Below are 27,313 nucleotides of genomic sequence, written 5' to 3' on the forward strand. Positions count from 1 at the left end.
TCATTGATGCTGCATTACATTTATAGACTGATTTAGAAAAAAATTTACTTCTTTGTAATTTTGCCTCTTGCTATTCAAAAACAGGATATGCCTCTCTCTATATTTAATCTTCTTTTCTGTAAATTGGATGCGTTTAAAGGGTTTTGGGGAGGTTTAAGAATTTTTTAGATATGCTTATTCCTTCCTAAGCTTATTTCCAGCCCTTTTATACGTTTGGTTACAATTAAGAGTAAGATTTTTCTTCCATTATCTTTTCTACTGTATGTTGTTCATACATAAGAAAACTATTGATTTGTATGTTAATTTAGTACTCAAAAACTTTGTTGAATTCTCTGATTTGAATACTGTTTCAGATTTGCTATTCAATTATTGAACTGTATTATTTGCAAACCATGATAGTTCTTACCTCCTCCTTTCCCGTTTTTCCAGTCTTCTCTCTCTTGTCAGTTATATCAGATACTAATTCCAAAAACATTTTACATAAAGTGGTGACAGTGAAAGCCTCGTCTTATTCTTGATTATCATGAAAAGGCTTCCCAATGCCTTTGGGTTGAGATAAAGTGTATATTTCATTATATTAAAGTAGTTTGTCTGTCTTCCTGTTTTACTTGGAGACGTCTTTTTTAAGTCAAGTATAAATTCAAGAATGGAAAAATGTCTTCTCAGCATCTATGGAGACGATCATATTAACAGATTTCCTATGATTGAGCCATAGTAAAAATCTTTACAGGAACCTCTCTTGGATAGGTGCTATGCTCTTTGCCATTATTTCAGGTTATTAAATTAATATCTGTGTTTGTTCCATGTGTTCCCTTTTTGAATTAGGGAGTCAACATTACACTGGTGTCATAAAAAGAATTGGAAGCTGTCTTTGTCTGTCTTCTGCAAAAGTTTAAACAGATGTTTCTTTTCTGTTCTTTAAAGTTTAGTATAATTCTCTCAGCAAACTCTGGTTCTGATGCTTTAGAGGACATCAGTAGGAACCTTTTTGTTAACATTACTTCCTCTTTGGAAATTGATCTTTTTGTGTCAGTTTTAATTTGTTACAGTTTTCCGAGAAATTCAACCATTTTTACAGGATTTTTCAAAATTATTTTTCTTGCTGTTGAGCAAAGTTTTCATTCATAATTCCTTACATTCTTCTGCATCTATGGCTATTTTCCTATTTTATTTTTATACTTCTCCCCTTTTATTCTTGATTAGATTTGCTAAGAAATTTCCCCTTATATAGGTAACTGTTCTTCAAAGAAATGACCCTTGGTTGTATTAGTTCTATCATTTTTGTTTTCTTATTCATTAATGTTTGCTTTTACTTTTGTAATGTTTTCTATATGCTTCCCTGTTTTTAGTGTATCGTTTTTTTCAAACTACTTTAATTGAATGCTTGATCTGTTAATTTTTAATCTTATTTATCAATGTAATTATTTAAGGCTTTTCTTTTGTCTCTATTTACAGAGCACACACAGCTCTCATTTGTTTTCGTCATGATTATTTTCTATATATTATGCAATTTCAATGTTGATAAAATTTGTTTAAAAGATAGGGTTTTTATTTTCTACTTTGTTGTTAGTATCAGTCAATTGCAGTATAGTCAGAGGATGCTGTCTGTGCTGCAAGTCTGTGGAATTAACTGAGAGTTCCCTGGTGGAGCAATATTTGGTCAGTGTGTGCTAATGTTCCTTGAAAGCTGGAAAAGGAGGTACATTCTCTGTTCTTACATTACAGAATTACATATATACATATAATCTTCAATTTTTAAATCTAACTTCTTTATTGTTACTTAGGTCTTCTCTATGTTTATTTCTTCTTCACTTTACTTGTCATAAAACAAGAAGCAAAAGTCTCCTGCTCGCAATATCTCAATACATTGTCTATTTCTCTCTCTCTCTCTCTCTCTCCCCCTCTCTCTGTGTTTGCTCCATGAATTTAGATATCAGATAATTGGTGCTTAGACGTTGATGAAAGTCTGATAGCCTTAATAGGTTGTGCCCATTATTATAAAAAGTGTTCCTACTTGTCTTGTTCAATACTCTCACTCTGAATTTTACTTGTCTAATATTGAAATTGTGGCTGCTGTTTTTCTTTCCTCTTCATTTCCTGAAGCACTTTTTCCATCTTTTTCATTTTCCATTCTTAGTCACTTCATTTTAGATGTGTCTCTTATTTATGCTTTGTGAATAGGTATGATGACCTTATATAATTCGGGAGGTTTCCTTTCTGTTTTTAAACTTTTCGCAGTTACTTCTGTAACTACACCTTAACATAATGTATTTCATCTTCTCTTTATTTGGATAGAATCAACTGACTTTCCGCCATGAGGCCACAAGAAATTAACATATCCTATTTCTTTTCAGTTCTCCTTCTCTTCTTCTCATCACTGTTAATATGATAGTTGATTATGTTATTTTCCTTGTTCTTGTAGTATTTAGCTTTACGACATTAAAGTGACACACCTTACCTAATTTATCAGCTTTCAAAGTAAGGAATTGATTCTTGGTTATAAAGTGTGGATCAATTTTATTCATGCTATCTCCCCCGCTCTCTGCAAACTTCTTTAATTTCGTCTATGTTGTATATACATGTGTTTCTCTTTCTCTAGGTTTTAGGAGTCATCTTTACGAGATCTCCAAATAGTAGATCTGTCTACATACCACATTCTCAAAATTGGAAACGCAACAAGAATTTTATGTCTCTCTAAAATAAAACACATTTTAAACGGTAAGTAGATTTCCCCAGAGTCAATAAAGAGTTAACCAAGAATTTTAAGAAGAAATTTAGACAGAATGAAGGGCTGCACAGCACAGAAGAGAATATGTTGAATGGTATAAGAGTAGTGGAAGATAACTCAGTTCTTAAAGAATATATTCAGTATGTAAATTTAAATTCTGTTATTAAAGTAGTATTATGTGTGTAATAATGTGGCAAGAAAATACTGCAAGACAAAGATAATATTTGTGAAGTGAAGTAAGATGGTTTGTTTTAGCTTCACCTGCATAGTGCCTTATGTCAACACATTTCTGTTTGCTCACCAGAAAGAATTAGTTGAATACACATTCTTTGGACAGTTTGACATACAGCAAGAGGTACAGTCTGTACTACTTGTCTAACTATGCAAACTTTTCATTTTGAGTTGAGTAGAAGAGGCAGATTCTAATGGGTTTGTCTTTTGCATGAGAACCTCTTCACATCTCATGTAACCCCAGGAGAAAATGCCATTGGGTTTACTTGAATTAGAATTAGGACCACCAGAATTGGATGTGAGTTTTATTTGCTGTGTCAGGGAAAGTCTAAATGTCTACTGGGTGACTGTTGCCGTCTCAGAAAGAGTTCAGTCTCAGTTGTTCAGGAAGTCACATACAGGCAGTCCTAGGAAGCACTTCTGTATGCACTTAATCAGTTGAGCCCACATCATGGTGCCCCCTGGAGCGCATAAGCTTCACAGACAAGGGTGATCTTACACTGTCTGCATGTGCCAATTGCAAGTGTATCTCCACTTCATTGCTCTATTATTCATTCATACATATATAACCATAAATAAGATTTCCAACTGACTATTATGAAGTAGACATACCATATCCCACTGGTTCTCTACCATTGCTCAAAAAGAACATTAAATATTTTGTTATATAGACTCAACATGCTTATAACTAGAGAGATACACGGAATTGCAATAACTTACCCAGCAATTCATAAGCTTCAGCTACCTTGCTTGAAATGTTGTCAATACTAATAATGTTTACCAAATCACCATCCTAAGAAAGCCAGTCTGCTTTCTACATGCTCTAACTCAACTCAGTGCTTCCAACTCAGAGACCATTTTCAATCAATATATCCATTATGTTAGAGTTCCTGCAACTTGGCCCTCAGCCAAGGCTATGCCCAAGACATTAGTCCTGTGTTCCCAGAGTGAATTCAGCCTTTCTTAGAGGACGCAGGTATTTAATCACTTCGTGTCCACACAATATCGCTGTGAGCCCTGGGAAGCATTGCCACATTGCTGTTTTTATTTTGTCACTCACTCCCCTGACTGGCTTGTTTTTAGAGGTTTAACTGAGCCTTTAGCCTAAAGGCTATTTCCTTTACATGTGCTGTACAGAAGTATGTAGGAATTTCGCCAAGAGGCAATATAGTGAATGTTGGAAATCGGACGGGTTTTAGGGTCAGATGGACCTGCATTTGAGATCTGGCTCTGCCACTTACTCATTGAGCAACCTGGGAAAGTTTACTTAACATCTCAAAATCTTATTTTTGCATCTGTAAGTGTGTTATATTCCAAATTGTGTGCTATACTCCAAATTGAGTAATTATTTTGAAAATTAGAAATAAAGTTATGCATCTAGTAGATTTTTAAAAATAATAGCTCTTTTGTTTATGGGTATGTATGTATTTAAAGGAAAAGACTCAGAGAAAAATTTGTGACGTTATCTTTATCAATAAGGAAAGAAAAAGAAAGGAAAAATAGTTATTACTATGAGACAATAAGATATTCCTGGATTTTTTAGTTCTAACATTTATGTTAATATAGTTCATATGAAAAATTGTTCACAAATTTTGAATTACAGGTGGCTTAACCCAACAATGACCATCAAGTGAGAGGACAGTGCTGGGTGCCGTGAGAAACTCAAAGTGCATTGGAAGAGCCCTGCCCTCAATGGCCATATGATCCAACGTTGTGAGCAGATAGCATAAGGACATTATACCACAAAGACATTATAAACAAAACATCATAAAAACTACCTGTGATGAAATGAGAGTGCTTTGCAACTTGAAAGAAAGAATTCACATCTGATTGGAGGAAAAATTAGGAAGAACTTCAGAAACGAGGAGATCTTTGAGTTGCATGCAGCAAGATGGGTAGGAAAACTCCATGTGGGGATGGAGAAAAAGCATTCTAAGAGAGTAAAATATGTAAAAATAGCTGCCAGTTGTTGACATCTTACTATGTACTAGACATTCTAATAAATACTTTGTCATTTAATCCCTAAAGTGTTCCTATGAAGTAAGCATTATATCCATTTAATAAAATAGCAAAACAAGGCATAGAGAGGTTAAGTTACTTGGGTAAAGTAAAATAGCTAGTAAATAAATTCAGTCTTTCTTGTTGAAGCAAGATCTGTCTGATTCTAAAGTCACTCTAGTAAACACTACACTATGTTGACTGTAGGAAAGTCTGGTGTGTCTGTAGAAATTAAGTAGTGGCTCATTTTCAAGTTAAGGCTGGAACTTTGTAGTAGAGTCAGATAGAAGAGAGCTTTGGGTGAAAAGATAGAATTTATTCTTAAAAAGCAGCAAGTTTTTGGAAGTGTAGTAAAACAATTAAAATTTTGCCTTGAATATTAATTTGACTGTGGTGGTTAGACTAAAGACAATGGCAAAATTAAAGAGACATAATTATTTTGGACACTATTGCAGTAGTGTAAACAAGGCATAATAAAGTCCAAACTAGCTTAGAAATGAGAAACATTGTCTAAGAATTATTGGATTATCTTAGAAACTGTCGGATATGGAAATTAACTAAGTATCATTTCGCAAAATAAGGATGAAGTCATAGGTTGCATAAAAAAGAATTTGACTGGCATTTATCCTTGGTTCCTAGAAGGGAGACTAAATCTTTAGAATTTCCCAAGTAACAGGAGTATCTATGTTATTCATCAGCCTCTTGGATCACCCCTGAATTTATGCCAATCGATGAGATAACTCAGTATTTAGGCTGGTCACCAGAAAGACCAACCATGTAATTAGAGATTTGGAACTGAAGATTGACACATGGCCAATGATTCAGTCAATCATGGCTGTATAATGAAACCCCAATAAAAACTCTGGATGTTGAAGCTCAGTGGAGATTCTGGCCTTGTGAACATTGCAGGCAAGTGACAAATACTGATTCTAGGGGAAGAGGGCACAGAAACTCTGCATTCAGAACTCTCCTACACCTTGCCCTGTGAGTCTCTTCATTTGACCGGTCCTGATTTTGTATCATTTATAATAAATGTAATCATAACTATGGCACTTTCCTGAGTTCTCTGGGTCATTCTAGCAAACTATTTAACCTGAAGAGGTTCTGGAAAGCCCTTAATTTGTATCCAGAAGGAGAGAAGTGTGGGTGCCCCGGGGACCCCTTCAGTGCAGTTGGTGTTTTGAAGTGAGGGCAGTGTTGTTGGAGACCATGCCTTCTAACCTGTGGAGTCTGACACCAGCTCTGGGTGGTTAGTTTCAGAATTGTATTGCAGTATGACAGTTGGTGTCAGAATACTTGCTCAGAAATTCCAAGCCTAATTGAGAAGAATATAATGCTAGAGACAATACCAAACATATAGTTATCATTCGGCTTAGCACTCAGAGGTGTTGAAGATATTCAGAGGATTTTTAGAAATGGAAAGCTGTACGTATTAGTTTTCTAGAGTTGCCATTGCAAAATACCACAGACTGAGTGTCTTAACAACAGGAAATTGTTCTCTCGCAGTTTTAGAGACTATAAGCTCAAGACCAGGGTTGAAGCATGGTTGAGTTCTGATGAATGCCTTTTTCTGAGTTGGAGACTACTGACTTCTTGCTCCAGCTTCATGAGTTAGAAGGGTCAAGCAAGCTCTCTGGGGTACCAATCCCATTCATGAGGGCTCTGCTTTCATGACCTAATTACCTCCCAGAGGCTTGAACTCCTAATGTCATCACATTGGGTGTAAGGATTTCAACATATGATTTTGGGGAAACGCATTCAGACCATAGGAGCAGTTTTGGTTTCTTCTGAGCCATCTCTCCTTGGCTTGCAGATGACTGCCTTCTAATTGTGTCCTCACATGGCCTTTTTTTCTGTATGCATGCACCCTGGTGTTTCTTCTTCTTCTTCTTCTTTTTTTAAGTATGCTTTTTGGTGAGGAAGATTGGCCCTGAACTAACATTTGTTGCCAATCTTCCTCTTTTTTCTTTCCTCCCTGAAGCCCCAGTACATAGTTGTGTATCCCAGTTGTAAGTCATTCTAGGTTCTACTATGTGGTATGCCACCACAGCATGGCTTGATGAGTGACATGTAGGTCCATGCCCAGGATCCGAAGTGGGAAACTCCGGGCTGATGAAGCGACATCACAAACTTAACCACTTGGCCACAAGACTGGCCCTTCTTCTCATTATTATAAAGACTAGTCCTACTGATTAGAGCCCCACCCTAACAGCCTCATTTTTAACTTAATCACTTCTTTAAAGACCTCATTTCCAAATATAGTTATATACTCAAGATCTGGGAGTTAGGACTTCAATTATCAATTTGAGGGGGACGTGATTCAGTCCACAACTTTGTAGTTTTGAGAATCATCTAAATAGAAGGTATCCATGGAAAACATGAGGTTGGAGGAAATTGCTAAGGGAATAAATATAAAAATGAACATAGATAAGAGCTAATAATAAAATACATGGGAACCACACGTAACAAAATTGCACAAAGTGGGCAATTAAAAATCTAAAAACATTTGAAGATCAAAAGGACAAGAATGGCCATAAAATGCTCAACTATTATAATACCACAAATAGTTAATGCAATTCATTGGTTGGTTACTCATCGAATAAGAACATATCACTGCGGCCATTGCAAAAAGGACTTAAGTGTTGAGGGAAGAGGCTAACCTGGAAGGTAACTTCCAAAAAAGTGGGTGAGGATGAATAAAAGGAATAATGGGTGTGGGCAGAAGAAGGACAAAGAATGAAGGACCATGAGAATGTCTGTTTCATAAGGGCTTTTACTGCAAACTGACCTCCGATCCGATCCATGCTTGGAGGATCAGCTGACTGCCTATCTGGATATCTCTGGTATCCTAGGCATCTAAAAAAATGCAACACCCTCCTCCAAGGCTGGGAAAACATCTCTCACTGGTTTTGTCTGAACTCATCAGCATTTGGGAGAGAGGGGGAAATAGAAATGAAATTCTCATAGGCTGATCAATCACATAGATGAATAGAAGTACTACTGACTTTTTAATATTTAGTTATAAAACTCCAGCAAACAATCTAGGAAGGAAGGATACTTTCATTGGCTCACTAGGTATTAGAAGGCACTGATGACTGAACAGTGTCTAATTCTATATTCTGTCATTAAATATAGTCCTTGAAACGACCATAACAATTTAAATCAGAACTCAATAAATGAGTTGATAGATTCAACCTTGATTAAGAAAAATGAAACAAAATCTGAAAATAGGCTTTACTAAAATAATGATTTAATAAACTCTGAAGTTATAGGTTTTGCTAAAGGGAACTGTAATTGAACTCATAACAGTGAGTACATGAAACCACTTTCAAAGGACTACATTACTTCTCAAATGCTTTAAAATGATGTTTGTTTCCTGGGTGTGATTTTTCCCCCAGCAGAATCATTGCATTCCCCTTGAACTGTTCCTAGTCACAGATATAATCAAGGTTAATTCAAGAACAGAAAATGATGCCACAGTGCCACGCTCAGGATGTAGTTCAATACACATTTTTTTATTTTATTTTAATCAAAGGAAATATAAGGTAATCACAACATCGTGTAAATAATGCATGAAGTATAGAATTCCTTTCCAACAAAAAGGAGTAAATCTGGTCTATTCCACTGTACCAAAAGCATAGCCATCTCTGAAAAGAAGGAGAATGATTCTCTAAGCCTTGTGCCTCCTAATCAGTTTTATTGGTTGAGAAAATCCCTAGGATGGTACATATTCCGTTTTTAAGTAAGATTACTAAATTGAAGTAATAATACTGAATGGAGCCTGTAATTCTAAATTAGCTGGGAGATTAGGCTTTTATTTTCTTCTTTAACAGATGATAAAACTTCCCACAACAGTGTACATAGAATCTCTAACATGTTACTTCCAAAAATGAAACATCTTTAGAAGGCAAATATCCCCAGTTCCTTCTAACTGGGACATTTGATTCCTTTCCAAGAGCTGTCGCTATTTGTTTCTTATTACGACATCCATATTCTGCCAGAGATCATGTTTATCCATGTACTTGAATTATTTTAGTCATATGGTCTCAAGCATCGATGGAGGAACTGGCTGAGAACAGGAATATTTAAAAGTTTCTCTGCTATAAACTAAAGAATAATGTTTGTTGGCATTACTATTATAACACAACAATTTTAAAGTGAGACAGAAGATGCTGTTTTGTTTTTGTTGAACTATTTTTCTTAGCTGAAGACATAAACTTGAAGATGAGGCGTTCAAAATGTGGCTCACTTTACAAAGCTTTCAAAGCTCACAGCATTTAAAGCAGTTTGTAACTGGAAGATGGAGATGGAACCCGAATGAACCTGGAAATACCATTGAAGCACTAAAATTATATTCATTGTATGGTTTGTCTACACATCTGTGCACTTTTCTGATAAGAGGTTGCAGACTTTCAACAGATTCTCAGAAGAGGTCTATACTTTTAAAAATGTAAGAGACAACTGAGTGACTGACCTTCCGTACTGCATGTCACATCCAAAAGCACAAAAACAGCACATTCATTCTTTGTATTTATTAAACATTTATTGAGTGCTTGTTATGTCATCCTTCCCCTGAGGAAATTGCAATTCAGTGGAAGAGACAGTAATTATAACACTAAGCTTATATGCATGTTAAAGGATAATGTTTTTTAAAAGAAAAAAGTGTGGCTCTGGAAAAATGTTAAATGGGTGCCAGCCCAGTGGCACAGGAGTTAAGTTCACACCTTCCGCTTCAGCAGCCCACGAGTTTGCTGGTTGGGATCCCGGGTGCAGATCTACACACTACTTATCAAGCCATGCTGTGGCAGGTGTCCCACATATAAAGTAGAAGAAGACGGGAGGCACAGTTTTAGCTCAGGGCCAGTCTTCCTCAGCAAAAAGAGGAGGATTGGCAGCAGATATTAGCTCAGGGCTGGTCTTCCTCCAAAAAAAAGAGAGAGAAAAAAAATATAAAAGGAACACATGAAAAAAAATTTTTTTAAATAATTAATTAATGAGGGGATCAGTAAAATCTTACAACCAGTTCAGAGCAGAATTTTTTTAAAACCTATGCAAATAAAAGCAATAAGGAATGCTAAAGCAAATTTATAAATCCATGCAAAACGGGTCTATCCACAGGGCAATAGTCAGTTGCATTCCACAAGGACCCAATTTGTTTGCATTTCATGAAAAGAAAAGAATCATTTGCATTATTATGAGTCTTAAATAACTCAGAGACAATGAAAACCACAGATCGTGTAGAAGAATATACCAGAGAGGGTACCAGTGATCTCTCCCCCGTCCCCCATTTCAGGACTGTCACAGGTTTTCCTGACATGAAATTACAGAAAAATTGTGATAAAGTTTTTTTCTGTGAGACGAAAAGCAAGTAGCTAATTTAATTGAGGGAAGTAGGATAAATTCCCACGGAAGCACTATATGAAATGAATGTTGAAGAAGGAACGTGAGTTAGATAGGGAAAGGAGACTTCACAGCATCCATAGGGGCTTAATGGTGTGAAAGGGTCTGCGGCATCTGTAAAAAGGTGGAAAGCTGTTGGTGACAATGGAAATGTAATTTACAGCTTTATTTTGAAAAACTTTGAGGTCACAGTGAAGGATTTGAGCTTTTATAGTTTTCTGAAGTACTCCTAATGGCAGAGGACACGCACGTCAATGCTTGCGGGAGTCTGAGAGGGTAGCCTACAGCTTCTCAATGAGAAAGTCAAACTTCCTCGGAATCCTCTATTTTGTCTTAAAATTCTATGTTATGGTTTAAATTTGATATGTGAAATTATGATTTATTGAGTAAAGTTTACTGTGCCTGATGCACAACAGGCAGGCAATATATTGGTACTGAATCTTGGCCGAGCTGACATTCCAGGAAGGTGTCTCATGCATTGAGTTCCAGACTCTCTGGGGACATCCGAGTTGTCCCTGGAGATACAGGAGCTCCTCGAAGTGAGATGCATGATAGGCATTGACAGCAGGTTGCTAGGAGTGTTTCTTAGTCAGAAAAATACCTGGTTAGTTATTTTATGTTCGAGGGAAGTTACTGGCAACTCTGGGAAAGAGGACTTGGCTCAACATTGATAGGAAGTAGATTGCAGAAAAGCCCAGAAGAATGATGGGAAGGCATGGACTACGATGGTGTAGTTTAGATGGAAAGGGAAAAGCTATATTAAACACTTAATGAGAAATTTCTGACCAATTGACTACAGGGGTAAGAGAGAAGGGCCAGACGTATAGACGTTTTGCTGGTGGAATCGGAGTTGGCTTCTAAGCCATAAGTGTTGGCTAGAGGTTCACAGTTGGAGTCATCTGAGAATTTCCAAACCCCGGCTTTCTTGGATCACCCATAGATCTTTTCCTCTGAGCTGTTTAGGTGGATCCGTAAAAGAGCAGCCCAGCTTTAACATTTGTCTTTTCTTTTAACTTGGGACTCACATAAGCTTTGCACTTCAACAGATAGCAGACGGGTTACCTCTTTAAGAGATGAGATGAATTTCTTTGCCTGATCAGAAGGCATGTTCTGATCCATGTGCATCTGTGAATAAGTCCCCCATGATTAAGTTCCTGTAAGAAAACAACATGGCCATTTTCCTACTTGGGATAAAAGAAAGTTCATTATAACATTAATACTGTCGTGGAAGGGCCCAATGTGAGGACGCAAGCCCAAGCAATATTGAAACATATGTACCGAAAAAAGAAGTCCCTACTCTGGCATTGTAGTAAATGGATCTCATATAAGAGCTTCTTCCAAATCCCCGCATAACTGGACTTCTAGAAACACAACACAGGACCTTTCAGGGATAAGCTATATAATCACAAACAAAGTGTATAGATGTACACTTTTATTCAATGGCAACCGGTGGAACCTAAGAGGAGTGTGTCTGTGTCGAAGTAATTTTGCTTACTGAAGTGCTAGACACATACACACACGCACGCACACCTCACATTTCTAGAACTATAGTTACAGACCTGGCTTTAAGAGAGCCAGCACATGAATCCCATTCCTCTTGTATTCCAGGCAGCTGGCCTTGTTTAAAGGGCATCTGAGAAGAATTTTTATTTCTTTAATGTCACCTGGTCCTGAACTTTCCTACAACTCTGGTTGTGGAGCGATTTCCCAAGGAGCTCTGCTTTGAGTATTTATATCCATCTGACTTCTAGGAAAAAGCGAAGAAATCGACAGAGAAGCAAAGAATACCCTAAAGACGCTTAGAGATGCACCAGGTTGTAACGCCACACATTTCTTCTGACAACATAATATATTAGAACAGAGTGGGTTTGCTTGGAGAAGAACCAGAAATTTGGGGAAACAATGGTTCTGTTAGCACATGCAGCCTTCACGCTACCATGGATCCTTGTTTTTCTCAGCGCATAATGGATTTAAAGTTATGGCCTGAGTGGATATTCCCAGCTCGGTTGATTACTCATGAGCACATATATTCACATGCCTCAGAGAAGATCATTTCCAGTTTTCAGCACTTGCAGTTCTGGGAAGGGAGAGGTAAATTATGTGAGAGCACTCCCAGTGGAGGAGCACATTGAGATAGTTGTTCTAGAAGCAATAAAGCTAGGGCAATAAAGGGAATTGGTTAGGCAAGTTTGAGGCCTCAGACATTGTATTCAATTAATTATAACAGAAAGGCCCTCACATTGATTCCAGCTGAAATCTTAAGTATATAGTGACTGTCTTTAGGGTTGTCAGAGAAAGCAATCATTTCTGGGGCTGACTATGAAGGTGAATTCCATAAGAAGCTCCTATTTTCTCAGAAAATACTTCTTAACTCTTCAGTAAACATTATTAAGTACATTCTGGACACTGGGAATAGAAAAGTGTGTACAGAGATCCTTCTTCAAAGAACTCTCAGTCTTTTTACAAATTCCTCATGGGTTTGACAACAGAAACAAATACCTATAACTAATCAGTTAACTCTTTCAATGGAGAATAAAGGCAAAAGGATATCCCAACGCAGTATGATATTCTCAATAAAATAAAAGCTTATGCTACTCTGATTCAAGCTGCCAAAATTTTCTTCACCAAGTTTTATCAGATTTTTCAAACTGCCACTTGCTCTTAAAAGGAAACTTATTTTGATCACTTGGTTTCCATGATTTCCATGAACTGATTTATAACATCCAATGCACTGTGAAAACAGCCACTACTAGATTCTCTTCAATAGCTCCGCTTCCAACTCTATGCAGGAACCATTTCTAACTTCCTAGTATCAGTCTCTGCATCTATAAAATGAGCTTAATGATACATTCAACTAATGGGTTTTATCTGTAAATATTAAAAAGGTAAATATATATAAATCAAAGGAAAAATAGTTTACCCATAGCAAGCTATCAATAAATCTCATCGATTATTAATGTTATCATTGTTTTCCAGGTTACTCTGGTTTCCATAGGTGGATGTTCCCTAAAAACTCTGGGGTCTTTGCCCCACTCTTTGCTCCTCTCCGTGGTGTGAAGTGAGCAATCGCCACTGCTTACATTTCTCACATGGGAGGGGCTGATCCAGCAACAATCCCCAGTATGGGCATTGGGTCTCTTTTCTCCTTCCTCACCAGGACCAGTGGGAGGCAGAGAGCCGGGTGAGTGGGCCTGCTCCATGTACTGGAACTTTCTCTTGGGTGGGTAGTTCCAAGGTCTGTATGGGAGGGCAGGGTGTGAATAGGAGTATTTTTGCTCTCATGAGGCTAGCTCTCTTATAAAGTTGACTTTGGTGCTCTGACTGCTCAGGCTCTTGTCATATTTCTCAAAACACAGAGAACCTGGGAGCAGGAGGCAGCTGAGGGAAGAGGGGTGATTTTTATTCAGCCCCTTCGACATCCCGATATTGTTGATAGTGTGTGTGGCACTATTCATAGTGTAGGTGAGTGAGGACTAAAAGCTGTCTTATTGGTCAGTACTGATAATATGGGAGCCAGACCAGCTTTTGGTCCCATTAAGAAGCTTCCTCTAGCTATCCTGTGTCCTAGCTCGAGCAGGGCCTTGCCTGGCTGGCAGTCAAGTGGACATCACTCAAGGTCCAGCAGAAGCCATGACACATGCCTGTGGGGGGTGTGTGTGTGTGTGTGTGTGTGTGTGTATGTGTGTGTTGGGAGAAGTAGGAGGAGGTCTGGAGGAAGATATTAGAAACCAATTTCCCAGAAAAATGGCTTCAAACTTCAGCTTAGATCAGAATCATTGGAGGGCTTGTTAAAGCCTCAATCGCTGGGCTCCAACCTCAGAGTTCCTGACTGCGTAGGCCTGGGGTGGGGCCGGACATGTGAACATCTAACGAGTTCCCAGTGACTGTGTCTGTTAGTCTGGAAATACACTTTGAGAACCACCACGTCAGAACTATTTTCAATAATGCACGTGAGCATAAAATGAGAATTTGTGTAACCTTCCTGTTACGCTGTTAGTGTCAATCAAATGGAAAGTATAGAACTGGAAAATGCCATAAGCAAATAAAAAGCCCAGGGAATGGGATCGACAGCAGAATGTAGGGGGCAAAGGAGAGAATCAGTGACCTGGAAGATAGAATAGAAGTTACCCAATCTGAACAAGGAGGTAAAAAAGACAGAAGAAAATTTGAACCTATGGTTCTATAACAAAAGATCTAACATTCATGTTGTTGGAGTTCCAGAAGGAGAGAAAAAGTGGGTAGGCCTAAAAAAGTAGTCAAAAAATGTTGGCTGAAAACTGCCCATTGTTTTTGCTTAATGTACTTTGAAGATCCATTTGCTTTTTTATTCTTTTGAGGAACATTAGCCCTGAGCTAACATCTGCTGCCAATCCTACTCTTTTTGCTGAGGAAGATTGGCCCTGAGCTAACATCCACGCCCATCTTCCTCCACTTTATATGTGGGACACCTGCCACAGCATGGCTTGATGAGCAGTGGCATGTCCGCCCCCGGTATCTAAATTGGTGAATTCCGGGCTGCCAAGGCAGAAGGTGTGCACTTAACCTCTGAGCCACCGGGATGGTCCATGAAGCTCTGTTTTTAAGTCTGTAAACATTTAGCACTGTTATGTCCTCTTGATGAATTGACCGCTTTGTCATTGTGAAATGTTCCTCTTTATCACTGCTAATTTTCCTTCCTCTAGAAACTACAAATCTGAAATTAATATAACCACTTCAGCATTTTTTTAAATTAGTGTCAGCATGACATACCTTCTTCTAACTTTTCCTTTTAACCTATTAGCTCTATATTTTAAATTCTCCTTTGTAAGGAGCACATAATTGGAGCTTGCTTTTTTTCAACCTGCAATCTAGCACTTCTAAATCAGTTGTTTAGACATTTCCATTTAATGTGATTTGGATATGATTTATTTTAAATCTACCATCTTGCTGTTGGTTACCTATTGCCCATGTGTTATTTTATTTTCCTCTTTTTGTGTGTTCTTCTGTATTGACTTTTGTTTTTAATGATTTCATTTTATCTCCTTTGTTGGTTTATTAATGTGAGTCTTCAAGTTATTTTGGTGGATTCTTTTGGGTTTATAATATACGTCTTTAACCGACTACAGCATACATTCAAGTGATTTTATATCACTTATAAGTAGTATAAGAACCTTACAGCAGTATATATTCTTTCTCTTCTCATGGGCTTTGTGCTATTGATTGCTTTTACTTTTAAATAGACTTTATTTTTTAAAACAGTTTTAGGTTTACAGAAAAATTAAGAGAGGCTAGAGAGTTCCCAATACTCACATCCAATTTCCCGCATTATCAACATCTGACATTATTATGATACATTTGTCATAATTAATGTTCAATATTGATACATTATAGTTAACTAAAGTCCATAATTTACTTATATTTCCTTAGTTTTTAACTAATGTATCTTTTCTGTTCTGGGATCTTATCCAGGATTCCACGTTACATTTAATTGTCATGTCTCTTTATGTCTCTCTTGGCTATGGCAATTTCTTAGATTTTCCTTGTTTTCGATGACCTTAGTTTTGAGAAGTACGAGTCACATGTTTTGTAGGATGCCCCACTATTGAGATTTGTTTAACATTTTTCTCATGAGAAGGCTGGGGTTATCAGTTCTTGTGAGGAAGATCACAGAGGTGAAGTGCCATTTTCATCACATCCTATCAAGTGTACATACTATCCACATGATTTATGACAATTGCATTGGCCTTGCTCACGTGGCTGCGGTTGTGGTTGTCACGTTTATTTAGTGTAAAGTTACTTTATTTTCCCCCCTTTCCATACTATACTCTTTCGATGAAAGTCACTATGTGTAGCCTTTACCTAAGGAAGGGAAAGCTCTGCTCCACCTCCCTGAGGATGGAGTAGCTACATAATTATTTCGAATTCTTCTGCATGGGACATTTGTCTCTTCTCCCCCATTTATCATTTTATTCAGTTACTTACTTGTATTAGTTTGGATGCATGGATATTTATTTTATACTTTGGGCTATAATACAACACTACTTGATTTATTTTTTTGCACAGATTGTTCCAGTTTTGGCCATTGGGAGCTCTTTCAATTGTCTCCTGGGCTCCTTTGACGTACCCCATCAACGTGTGTAATTTTTTTTTTTTTATCATTTTCTTATTCTCTGGCACTCCAAGATGTTCTAGCTTCATCTTGTATCCTTCCCACTCAATCCTAGAATCAGTCATTTCTACATGAAGCACTCGTTTCTTTTATTGCAGGATGGTATTAGAAACCAAAATCTGGGTATTAGATGTGCTTGTTGCTATTGCGGTGTCATTTCTTTTAGGTCCTCTCAGCTGACAGAGCAAAACATATGTGTTTATATGAACCTGTGCATATACACATATCTATAAATATTTCTATATGTAATCATAGGTATCTATTATAAGCTAGATGTGAATTTGTACTGATGTCTCTAAGTCTAATCCATTATCACATACATCATTCAGCTTCTTCCTTTGCTAACTTCTCACTCCAACAGTCAGACACCTGGCTCCCACCATTTGTCATCCATTTACTTTATTGTCCCATTTCAGGATACACATGTAACAATATAGAATTGTTAACCCATAATCCAATGGGAAACAACTTTATCAGCTAGAGTACGTTAATTATGTGCAGTTCATTTTGCCTTTAGTCTTACAGACTCTAAATTTCAGAGATACTTGGATCAGTAACTTTCCCACTCATCCTCTTCATTGAGATTGTTTCAAACATTTGTAAAACAGATTTTGTTGGCACAGTCGATATTTCTTCCTGGAATCCTTCAATTCCTAAAAGATATTTTAAAATTTGCATATGGTAAGGTTTACCACAGTTCCATGGGTCTAGAAAAAAATATAATGTCTTGTATCCACCATATAATATTACATAGAATAATTTTACTGCCATAAAAACCTCCTGAGCTTCACCTATTCTGTTTTCTATCCTCTCCCCAAACTCTCAGCAGTCAATAATCATTTCACTGTCTCTATAATTTTCTGTTTTCCAGAATATCATATAATTGGAATTATACAACATGCAGCCTTTTTACGCTGGCTTCTTTCACTTAGCAATATGCATTTAAGTTTCTTCTAAATCTTTTTTGTGGCTTAGTAGCTCATTTCTTTTTATCAGTGAATAACATCCTATTGTATGGAAGTACCACAGTTTGTTCACTCATTCACCAACTGAAGAACATCTTGATTGCATTCAGCTTTTGGTGATTATGAATAAAGCTGCTATGAACATTTGTGTGCAAGTTTTTGTGTGAACATAGGTTTTCAAATAAATTAAGCGATGTCTGGGAGCTCAAATGTTAGACTGCACGGTAAGATTATATTTCACTTTTTTGGAGACTGACAAACTGTCTTCCAAAGTGGCTGTACAACTTTGAATTGCCTCCAGCAATAAATAGCATTCCTGTTGCTCTGCATCCTCATCAGCATTTGTTACTGTCAGTTTTATATTTTAACCATTCTCATAGGTGTGTAAGGGCATCTCATTGCTGTTTCAATTAGGAATTTGTGCTATTGTTTTTATACGTTTACTTCTACATACATTATAAACCTCAAAATACAATGTTTCACATTTAGCTTAACAATTGATTATCTTTTAAAGAGAACTAAATAAGAGCGAAAGTATGTTTACCCAACTAGTTTCCCTTTTTGGTGCATTTTTTCATTCATGTAAATCCAAATTTCTATCTGGAATCATTTTCCCTCTGCCTAAGGGACTTTCCCTTAGTATTTGTTTTAGTACAGGTTTGCTGACAATGAGTTGTTTCAGCTTTTGTAAGTGTTTGTTTTGTCTTTATTTTTGTTTATTTATTTACTTATTTTTTGCTGAGGACGATTCGCCCTGAGTTAACATCTGTGCCAGTCTTCCTCTGTTTTGCGTGTGAGTTGCTTCCACAGCGTGGCTGCTGATGAGTGGTGTAGGTCCATGCACAGGAACTGAACCCAGGCCACTGAAGTAGAGTGTGCCGAACTCAAGTCCTGGGCCATGGGGCCAAACCATTGTCTTTATTTTTTAAAGGTATTTTTGTTGGTTATAGAATTATAGGTTGACAGGGTTTGTTTTTGCTTTTTTCTTGAGTAAACCATGTTGTTCCATAATCTTCTGGCTTGCATGAGTTCTGACTAAGAAGTCTGCTGTCTTCTTTATCTTTATTCCTCTATGTAACGTGTCTTTTTGCCCTTGTGGCTTCTTTTAAAAATCTTAAGATTTTTTCCTTTATCATTGGTCTTTAGCAATTTGATCATGATGCACCTTACTGTCTTGTTCTTCATGTTTCTTGCACTTGGGGTTCATTGAACTTCTTGCATCTGTGGATTTATAGTTTCATCAAACTTAGAAAATTTCTAGCTGTTATTATTTAAATATCTTTTCTCCACTTTTTCCTTTCTCTTCTCATTCAGGAGCTCCAATTACACACACATTAAACTGTTAAAGTTGTCCCACAGCTCACTGATTCCTTCTTTTTTCTCTCCCTCTTCCTTTCCTTCCTCCTTCCTTCTCCTCTTCCCCTTCTTCCTCCTTTTCTTTGTTAATATGTTTTTACTATCTGTGTTTACTATCTGTGTTAATGTTTTTACTATGTGAATTGTTTCTATTGCTGTGTCTTCATGTTTACTAATCTTTTTCTATGTAATGATCCAGATTGCTATTAATCCTATCCAGTGCATTTTTCATCTCAAACTTTGTCATTTTCTCACCTAAGAGTTAGATTTTGGTCTTTTATTAAATCTTCCAAACCTCCACTTAACATTTTCAATCTTCCCTCAAGTTTCTAAGATATATGACAGTTATAATAACTTTTAATGTCCTTGTCTACTAATTCTATAATTATGTCATTTCTTAGTGAGTTTCTCTGATTGATACTATTCTTCATTGTAGGTCACATTTTTCTGCTTCTCTGCAATTCTGATAATTTTTAATTGGATGATAGACATTAAGAATTTTACCTTACTGAGTGCTGGATAATTTCGAACTCCTATAAATATTCCTAAACTTTGTTTGGGGACATAATTAAGTTACTGGGAAATAATGTGATCCTTTCGAGTCTTGATTTTAAGCTTTAGCAAACAGGACCATGGCAGGAGTCAGTTTTGCATTAATTTTGTCCCCCTACAGAGACAAAAGCCTTATGAGTACTCTACCTAATGCAGTGAATTATGAGGTTTGGCACTCTGATTTGTGGTAACAGGAAATGTTCTAAGCCATGCAGGAGTTCCAAACATTGTTCCCTCTAATCCTTTGAGTAGTTCTTTTTCAGTTTTGGGTAATTTCTTCACATGCATGTGCTGATTGCTACTCAGTTGATGACTTGAAGGAAATGCTCTGAAAATCTCTGAAGTTTTTCCAATTCTCTCTCTGTTCTCTTCTCTGTGAACTCTAGCTTCCTTGGTCTCCCTAGACTCCCAGCTCTATCTCCTCAGTTTAGAGAAATGAGCAAACTCTGCTTGGTTCCCCTCTCTGCACCACTCTCTCCAAACTGGAAACTCTCTCCAGGCAGTAAACTGAGACAATTGTAGGGTTTTTCTTGTCTGTTTCCTGACTCTAAGTAATCATTCTCTGTCATTGTCTGATGTCTAACAGCTCAAAATTCATTCTGTCACATATTTTTGCCCATTGTTTAATTTCTTTCAGATGGGAGGATAAATCTGGTCCCTGTTAGCCCACACTGGCCAGAAGTGGAAGTCCTATTACTGATTTTTGAATTAGTATAGTTATATTTCTACTAGTTGCTCAAGAATAATTTACGGAGTAGGAGGAGAAGTAATCTGGGGTTGTCAGCAATTTTAAATGAGATGTGTTATCTCACACTTCATCATCATATCCTTTTTATTCTATGCCTTGGGGGCACATTTCTCCTCAAGTGAACAGATCATCCAGACAGTTTAGCATAGCTCAAAATTAAGCATTCCATTTATCTTCTCCTACACTACTGAATTTAACTATATTCCACTGACTTTGATCAGGAGCTAGTTTTTTCTGTTTCTTTTTAACTTTACTTCATGTCCAGATGATTTCTTTCATTTAGGAGTCCAGATTTCAAAGAAACCTACATCCCTTAAGGATGTTTATTACTTCAGCCCACCCACACTCCCTTAGGATTCTCACTTACTTTTAGAGAATTCTATATCTCGTTCAAGATGTGAAGATATCCGTTTATTTTGGCTTTCAGTAACCTTCCTCAATTCATCTGAATTTCAGAATGTTTGGCAGATATTCTTCATAGACTGCGGTTTAGAGAAGTAGCTGTTTTCCATTTTCACTGCAAATAAAATTTTCTTTTACAGTTTTTTCCTTTTTTTTTGTTCTTTTGGGCTGGTTTCAGCAAAGGTCATAGATTCCACAAGTACATTATGATCATTCATTGAAAGCCCTACCTCTATTAATGAAACTGCAAGTCTCCCATTCATCAAAGTCTAAAACCTCAGCCACCTTTCTAAACAAGGAGAGCAAAAGTAAAGCGTGAGTTAGTCATTTAGTGGTCAATTATTTTTAACAATTTCCTTTATTTTGATCTCTTTTCACCACCATTAAAACACTGGTCTATGCCTTTATCATCGCATGCTTGACGACTGAAATTTTCTTTTTGTGTAGTATTTAAAACCCTCCTTCTTTGAAAAGAATGTTCATAGCAACTTACAATATGAGATGCAGGTACAAGTCTTTGCTTAATTGTCACCTTTTCAGTAAGGCCTGCTCTGTCCACCATATTTAAAATTGTCATTGACTCTCCCCTGACACTACTTAATCTCCCTTATCATGTTCTAATTTTTATTTTTTCTCCACAGAATTTATGGAGAAGTTCGCCAATATATATTAGAGGTATATGATAAAGTTACATACACTATACTACATAACCTCTCATATATGATATAAGTTCCTTTTTATTATGTTTATTGTCTGTCTTTGTTAGAACGTGAGCTCATGTGAGCAGGGAACCTTGGTTTTGAATTGCTGTTTTGTTCACCTAGGACAGAGCTTGACATTTAGTAAGTTTTAATACATACTTGTTGAATTAACAAATAGAACTATTAAAAAACAGATAAGCTATGAAATGGAGTAAGAGAAACAAATAAATGAGAAAATGGAACAAATTGCTGTATTTGCTGAGTTTCTTGGCAGAAATGCAGGAATGTGATGAGTTACAAAGCTCATCTTATGATATAGATTGAAAATGATCCTACCTGGCATTAAACTCTAAAAGAATTACTGCAAAAACCTTCTACCTTGTCTCTGTTCTCTTTAAAATTCATCCTTCTCACTCTTATAGGAGGATCATTCTTGCTAAAGTACTGCTTTACTACTGAACATATCATTTTACTTTTAAAAGTTTAAGATGCACTCACATTTGCTACAGACAAGGTAAAGTGGTACAGTCACTATGGAAAACAGTATGGAGCTTCCTCAAAAGACTAAAAATAGAATTGCCACATAATCCAGCAATTCCACTTCTGGGTATTTACCTGAAGAAAATGAAAACACTAACTGAAAAAGATATCTCTACCCCCATGTTCATTGCAGCATTATTTATAATAGTCAAGACATGGAAGCCACCCAAGTGTCCATCAATGGATGAACGGACAAAGAAAATGTGATGTGTACATATATATACAGAATAGAATACTGTTCAGCCGTGAAAAAGAAGGAAGTCTTGCCATTTTTGACAACATGGATGCAACTTGAGGGCATTACACTAAATGGAATAAGTCAGACAGAGAAAGACAAATACCGTATGATTTCACTTACACATGGAATCTTAAAAAAATAAAAAATTGAACTCATACATACAGAGAATAGACTGATGATTGCCAGAGGCAGGGGACGGTGAGTGAAATGGGGAGAATGGAATAGATGAAGGTGATCAAGAGGTACAAACTTTCAGTTATAAAATAAATGTCCTGGGGATGTAATGTACAACATGGTGACTGTAGTTAATAATACTGTATTGTATATTTGAAAGTTGCTAAGAGAGTGGATCTTGAAAGTTCCCATTACTAGAAAAAGAAGTTGTACCTGTGTAGTGATGGATGTTAATCAGATTTATTGTGATGATCATTTCACAATATATATAAACATATCAAATCATTATGTTACACATCTGAAACTAATAAAATATGTCAATTATATCTCAATAAAAGATTTTTTTCAAAACTACTACATACTCAGTCCTCCTTTCTTTCATTTACATGGTTCCTGTTGTCTTAGTCATCTCAGGCTACCATAACAAAGCACTGTAGATTGGATGACTCAAACAGCAGACATTTATTTTCTCCCAGTGCTGAAGGCTGGAAAGTCCAAGATTAAAGTTCTGACAAGGTTCAGTTTCTGGTGAGAGCTCTCTTCCTGACTTTCAGACAGCTGCCATCTCACTGTCTCCTGCCAGGAGAGACAGAGATCTCTGTTGTCTCTTCCTCTTTTATAAGGACACAGTTCTAATTGTATTAGGGCCCCACCCTTATGATCTCATTTAACCTTAATCGCCTCCTTAAAGGCCCTGTCTCCAATACAGTTGCATTAGGCCAGTTAGCACTTCAATATATGCATTTGGGGGAAACATAGTTTGGTCCTGCAGCATCTGTGTATCCATTCTGGGTTGTTCTTGACTTATCAATCTCTCTCTCTCTCTCTCTCTCTCTCTAGAATCTGCCAAATTATTCCCCTTCCAAAACCAGTTTATATATCACTCATTAAATTTTCACCTTCATCTGAAATTTTTTGATGATTGTCAGAGGCATTCTTTCAGAAATTAATCAGGAGCTACTGCATAGTATTTGTAGTGTTTGAATATTATTTACCATTTGCGTTGTTTAACCTTTTAAACATGTGTATCCTTTTTTGGTAACTAAATTGTAAGATCCTCAGTGTCAGGAACTGTGACATATTTCTTCATATTCTACAAGCAGCTAGCATGTATTCAACACATACATATCAATTTTCTTTTGTTTGATACCTATCAATAATTTCTAAAGCACTTGCATGTATGGTAACTCATTTGAGTCTCATTAGATTGTCTTCATGGGTAATACTAATCCTATTTTTAAAATGAAATGAAAACTCAGAGAAACTATGTAACTTGTCCAAAATAACACAAGTTAGTAATAGCGCCAAGTCTAAGCTCTAAGGTTGATTCCTTGTTTAGATCTCTTTCCACTCGCATTTACTAAATTATGTTTAGTAGAACAAGAGTTTATTTAGCCATCCCTCAAATAATGCAACCACAAAAATAGCCCTTCCTCCCACCGTAGGTAGTCTGATCTCTAACAAATGGTAGCTGAACAAATGATGTGGCAGAAGTCATGTTTGCCTCCGTGTGATGCCACTGAGTCATGGCGCAATGCAATGTCAGTCTTTGGAGTGCTCCTATAGATTGAGAGTCACTCCGAGAGCCCGTGTGCATCCCCTGGAGCTGAGGACTCAGGACCATGCCTCTCCTCAGTATGAATGCTCATTCATCGTCTCTGAGACTTGCATTGCTATACTTTTCAGACATAGAACCTGACGTCAGACTGATTGTGCAATATCCTTCTAAGTTCTAAGCACTTTCGAGGTCAGTAGCTTTGCCGAAGACGTCACTGTCACAAGTGTAAATTATTGGTCTTAGGGTAATTTCGCCGTAAAAGATAAAACAACAAAAACCAAAAGAGGTATATTAAAAAGTACATAATGAAACGTGAAAAACGAATAACAAAATTAAAAAGACTTTATTGTGAAATAAATATAATATTTGAATACATTTAAAATGTGTGTAGATTCATGGCAATACTGTGCAAATACAGGCACTCGTCCCTCAATGATGGGGATAGCTTCTGAGAAACGCATCATTAGGGGATCTTGTCATTATGGGAACATCACAGGCGAACTTACACAAACCTAGACGACAGAGCCTCCTATACACCTTGACTACATGGTACTAATCTTATGGGACCGTCTTTCTATATGCAACTGATGATGGAGTGAAACATTGTTAGGCAGCACATCACTGTAACTGATTTTATTTTGTGAGTTGAACCTCAGCACTTGTCTTCCAAATCTTTCACTCGTAGTGTTATACTTTTCTTTTGCTGATTGATTCATCTCCTCGTTCAGCACCCATTGCACTTTTTCTTTTCCACTAGCATTTTTTCCTTCGTTAAGAGAAGTTTCCAAACACTAGGATGCATATTTGTAACTGAGCTTCGTATCGCTTTGTGAGAAACCTTCTACACTGTTATTTGTTCTTGGCGTGTTGTCACATGTCCATTGATAGACAGTTCTAAGTTCTATGAGAAATGTGGAGCTAAGATTTATATAATATAAAAGTGGGAGTATTGCGTCGATGGAAAAATGAAACTAAATTGTCAACAGTTGAAACAAAACTGCCAACCAGTTAGTTTACCTTTTACGGCAAAATTGCCTTACAGCCAATTAGTTATGTGACAAATATTTTTGCAGTGAAAACGCTTGCAGCAAAGGTGACTACAGCAAACATGCTTAGTGTGAAAATACTGTAGGCAATCCTTCTCATAGCACTGACTGTGACAATGATTCTCAGGCCTGGGAGAATGTCAGCAGTCGAAGCCCCTTTCCGGGTCGCCCAGGGAGCGGCTGTCAGTGCTCATAGCATCACCGGGCCAGGCACGGCAATGAAGAGCCTCTGCTGACTCTTCGCCCATTTGAGTTCCTCTCGCCTGTACTTGATCGCTTTGAAATGGCTGCCAGAGCTTCACCAAGGACGGGCATCTTTATTCCTGGCCCAGAGTTTGTCTTAAAGGAGTCTTTTATACAAATAAATACACACAAGAGATAACACCTTCTTAGAAAGAGACTGAAAGGTTTTGATTTCAGAGAGAACTAATGTCGAATCCCTAACTATCAATGCAAACTTTGGCAACTTAATTTGTCTGGGTTCAGTTTCATTTATAAAATGTAGATAATCTTTGCCTTATTTGGTTGAAAGAGGATTAAAGATAATGTATATTCAGCGACTGAAATATTGCTTGGCATCCTGGTCAGTCATACAGAACTATTACTGAGAGACGGGTTGTGAAATTCTTTCTCCTACTCTGAGTAGCCTCAGATGGTAATAAGAAAGGTTGAAGGCTCGTGGCTAATAGCACTGAAATATTAGGTCAGAGTTTAATAGGCTTACCTTGTATACTACAGACAGACATGTCTTAGCTCATGGTTTAGCCTGAATTTGGGGTGTATAGCACACTCATGACCATAGGAGTCACATCCCCATCTAAGAGCTACCATCCTTCCTGCCCTTAGGACTAGGGAGCACATCAGAGGTCAGTTCCAGTTTAACTTCAAATGGTCAACTTTCACTGCCCCAAACTGGAAACCCCTTTTTAGCTTTTGAATAGTCATGCAAAGAGAGGACTAGAGACATATATCTTGACTTTCTTCTAATTTTCCAAAAGCTGCATGTGTTAACTCAGAAACCACAGTGTTTGCATATGATGTCACAGACAATTAACACGTAGGTTGCATAAAGCCATCATGCCCTGCTCCCATCTCTAGTTCTTCTCCCAATTTGCCTGGAAAGAAGGGCAAGGAACCCAACGTCTTCATGTATCATCTACAGAGACAAAGCCAACTGACATGTGGGAGTGGTGTGCGGGAGCCAGTTCACAGCACCCGGCAAGAAACTATTCCATACATCTCTTCCCAAATGGGTCAGTGATGACCTATTGGTAGCTTAGAACAGTCCTAGTGGGGGTACCCTACAAGGTGGGTGTACACTACCCATTGGGGCCTTCTACTAGGGGAGATCAGATAGCTAAATATTTACCAACACACTACCGAGTATGACCTTAACACATCCTTATCCCATGCACTAATGCCAGCCTAAGGATCTCTAACAAATGTAGAATCTCAAATGCAGACTGGTTATGACTGACCTTTGATATCTACTAGAGGGGAACGAATTAGTACAATATTTCACACCCTGTAAAGCTATATCTCTTGGATTATGTGAAGTGTATTTACTTCATGGGTCTACTAAAGGGAAAGATTAATCCAAAAAGTCAATGTCGCTGACAGATGAATAAAATAATAAACACAAACCTTGCAAAGGTTCATACTGAAGAGGCCCACACATCACTCCAAACCTCTTTGGTCTGGCTATCAAGCTGGAAATCTCACAAACTTGGGCTGGCAATGGATATTTCCAGTATTTCTTGGGTTTGGCTCGGTCAGGGACACCACAAGCTCAGTTCATTTTTTTCTGTGGTATTGCTTTACTTCCAATTCCCCAAGAACCATCAAGTCAAAGGATCAGACAAACAAAACAAAGAGCACGAGAAGGAAAACAGGAAGGGAACTTGATGAATGACTTCAATCCTCAGCGAAGATCTGGTTTGATTTTCACGGCAAGTGTTCTCATACAGTTTAGACCAAATCAAGCTCCCTCCCTGTTCCATTCCACCTCCTCACATTCCATTCGGCAAGATTTCAATGCAGAGATACAGAGACGATGCCATACATTTGTTGTTTTGGCTTCTTTCGGCTCATATGAGGAACACTGGCAGGCAACAGCCAACCTGCTTTTGGAACCAAGCAACCCGGCAGATGAAGATGTTCAACTTGTAGCATGTTTCCCATGCAACTGTGATCAGAACATATAAGGCTTTTTTTCCTACTCCCTAAAGAGTATCTGTTATGTTGAAATACAACTTAAAAAAATTATCAAGGAGTGACCCTATGAGCTCATCTTTTTGCCAAAGATGCTCATCCCAGAATGGGGTACATACAACAGAGCAGAATGGCAGGAGTCGACTCAGAGAGTCGACACTTCTTCCCAGCTAAAGGCCCTTTCTAATGCAGCATTAACTTCTACATGGAAACAAAAACTCCTAAGTATTTTACCACAATTTTCAAGAAAAAAAAAATGAGGTGCGACTGGATAGAGGCAGCCAGGAATGTCAGGGAATGAGGTACCAAGTTGGGAG

This window comes from Equus przewalskii, chromosome 8 (assembly GCF_037783145.1).
Source record: "Equus przewalskii isolate Varuska chromosome 8, EquPr2, whole genome shotgun sequence".
Lineage (NCBI taxonomy): Eukaryota > Metazoa > Chordata > Mammalia > Perissodactyla > Equidae > Equus > Equus przewalskii.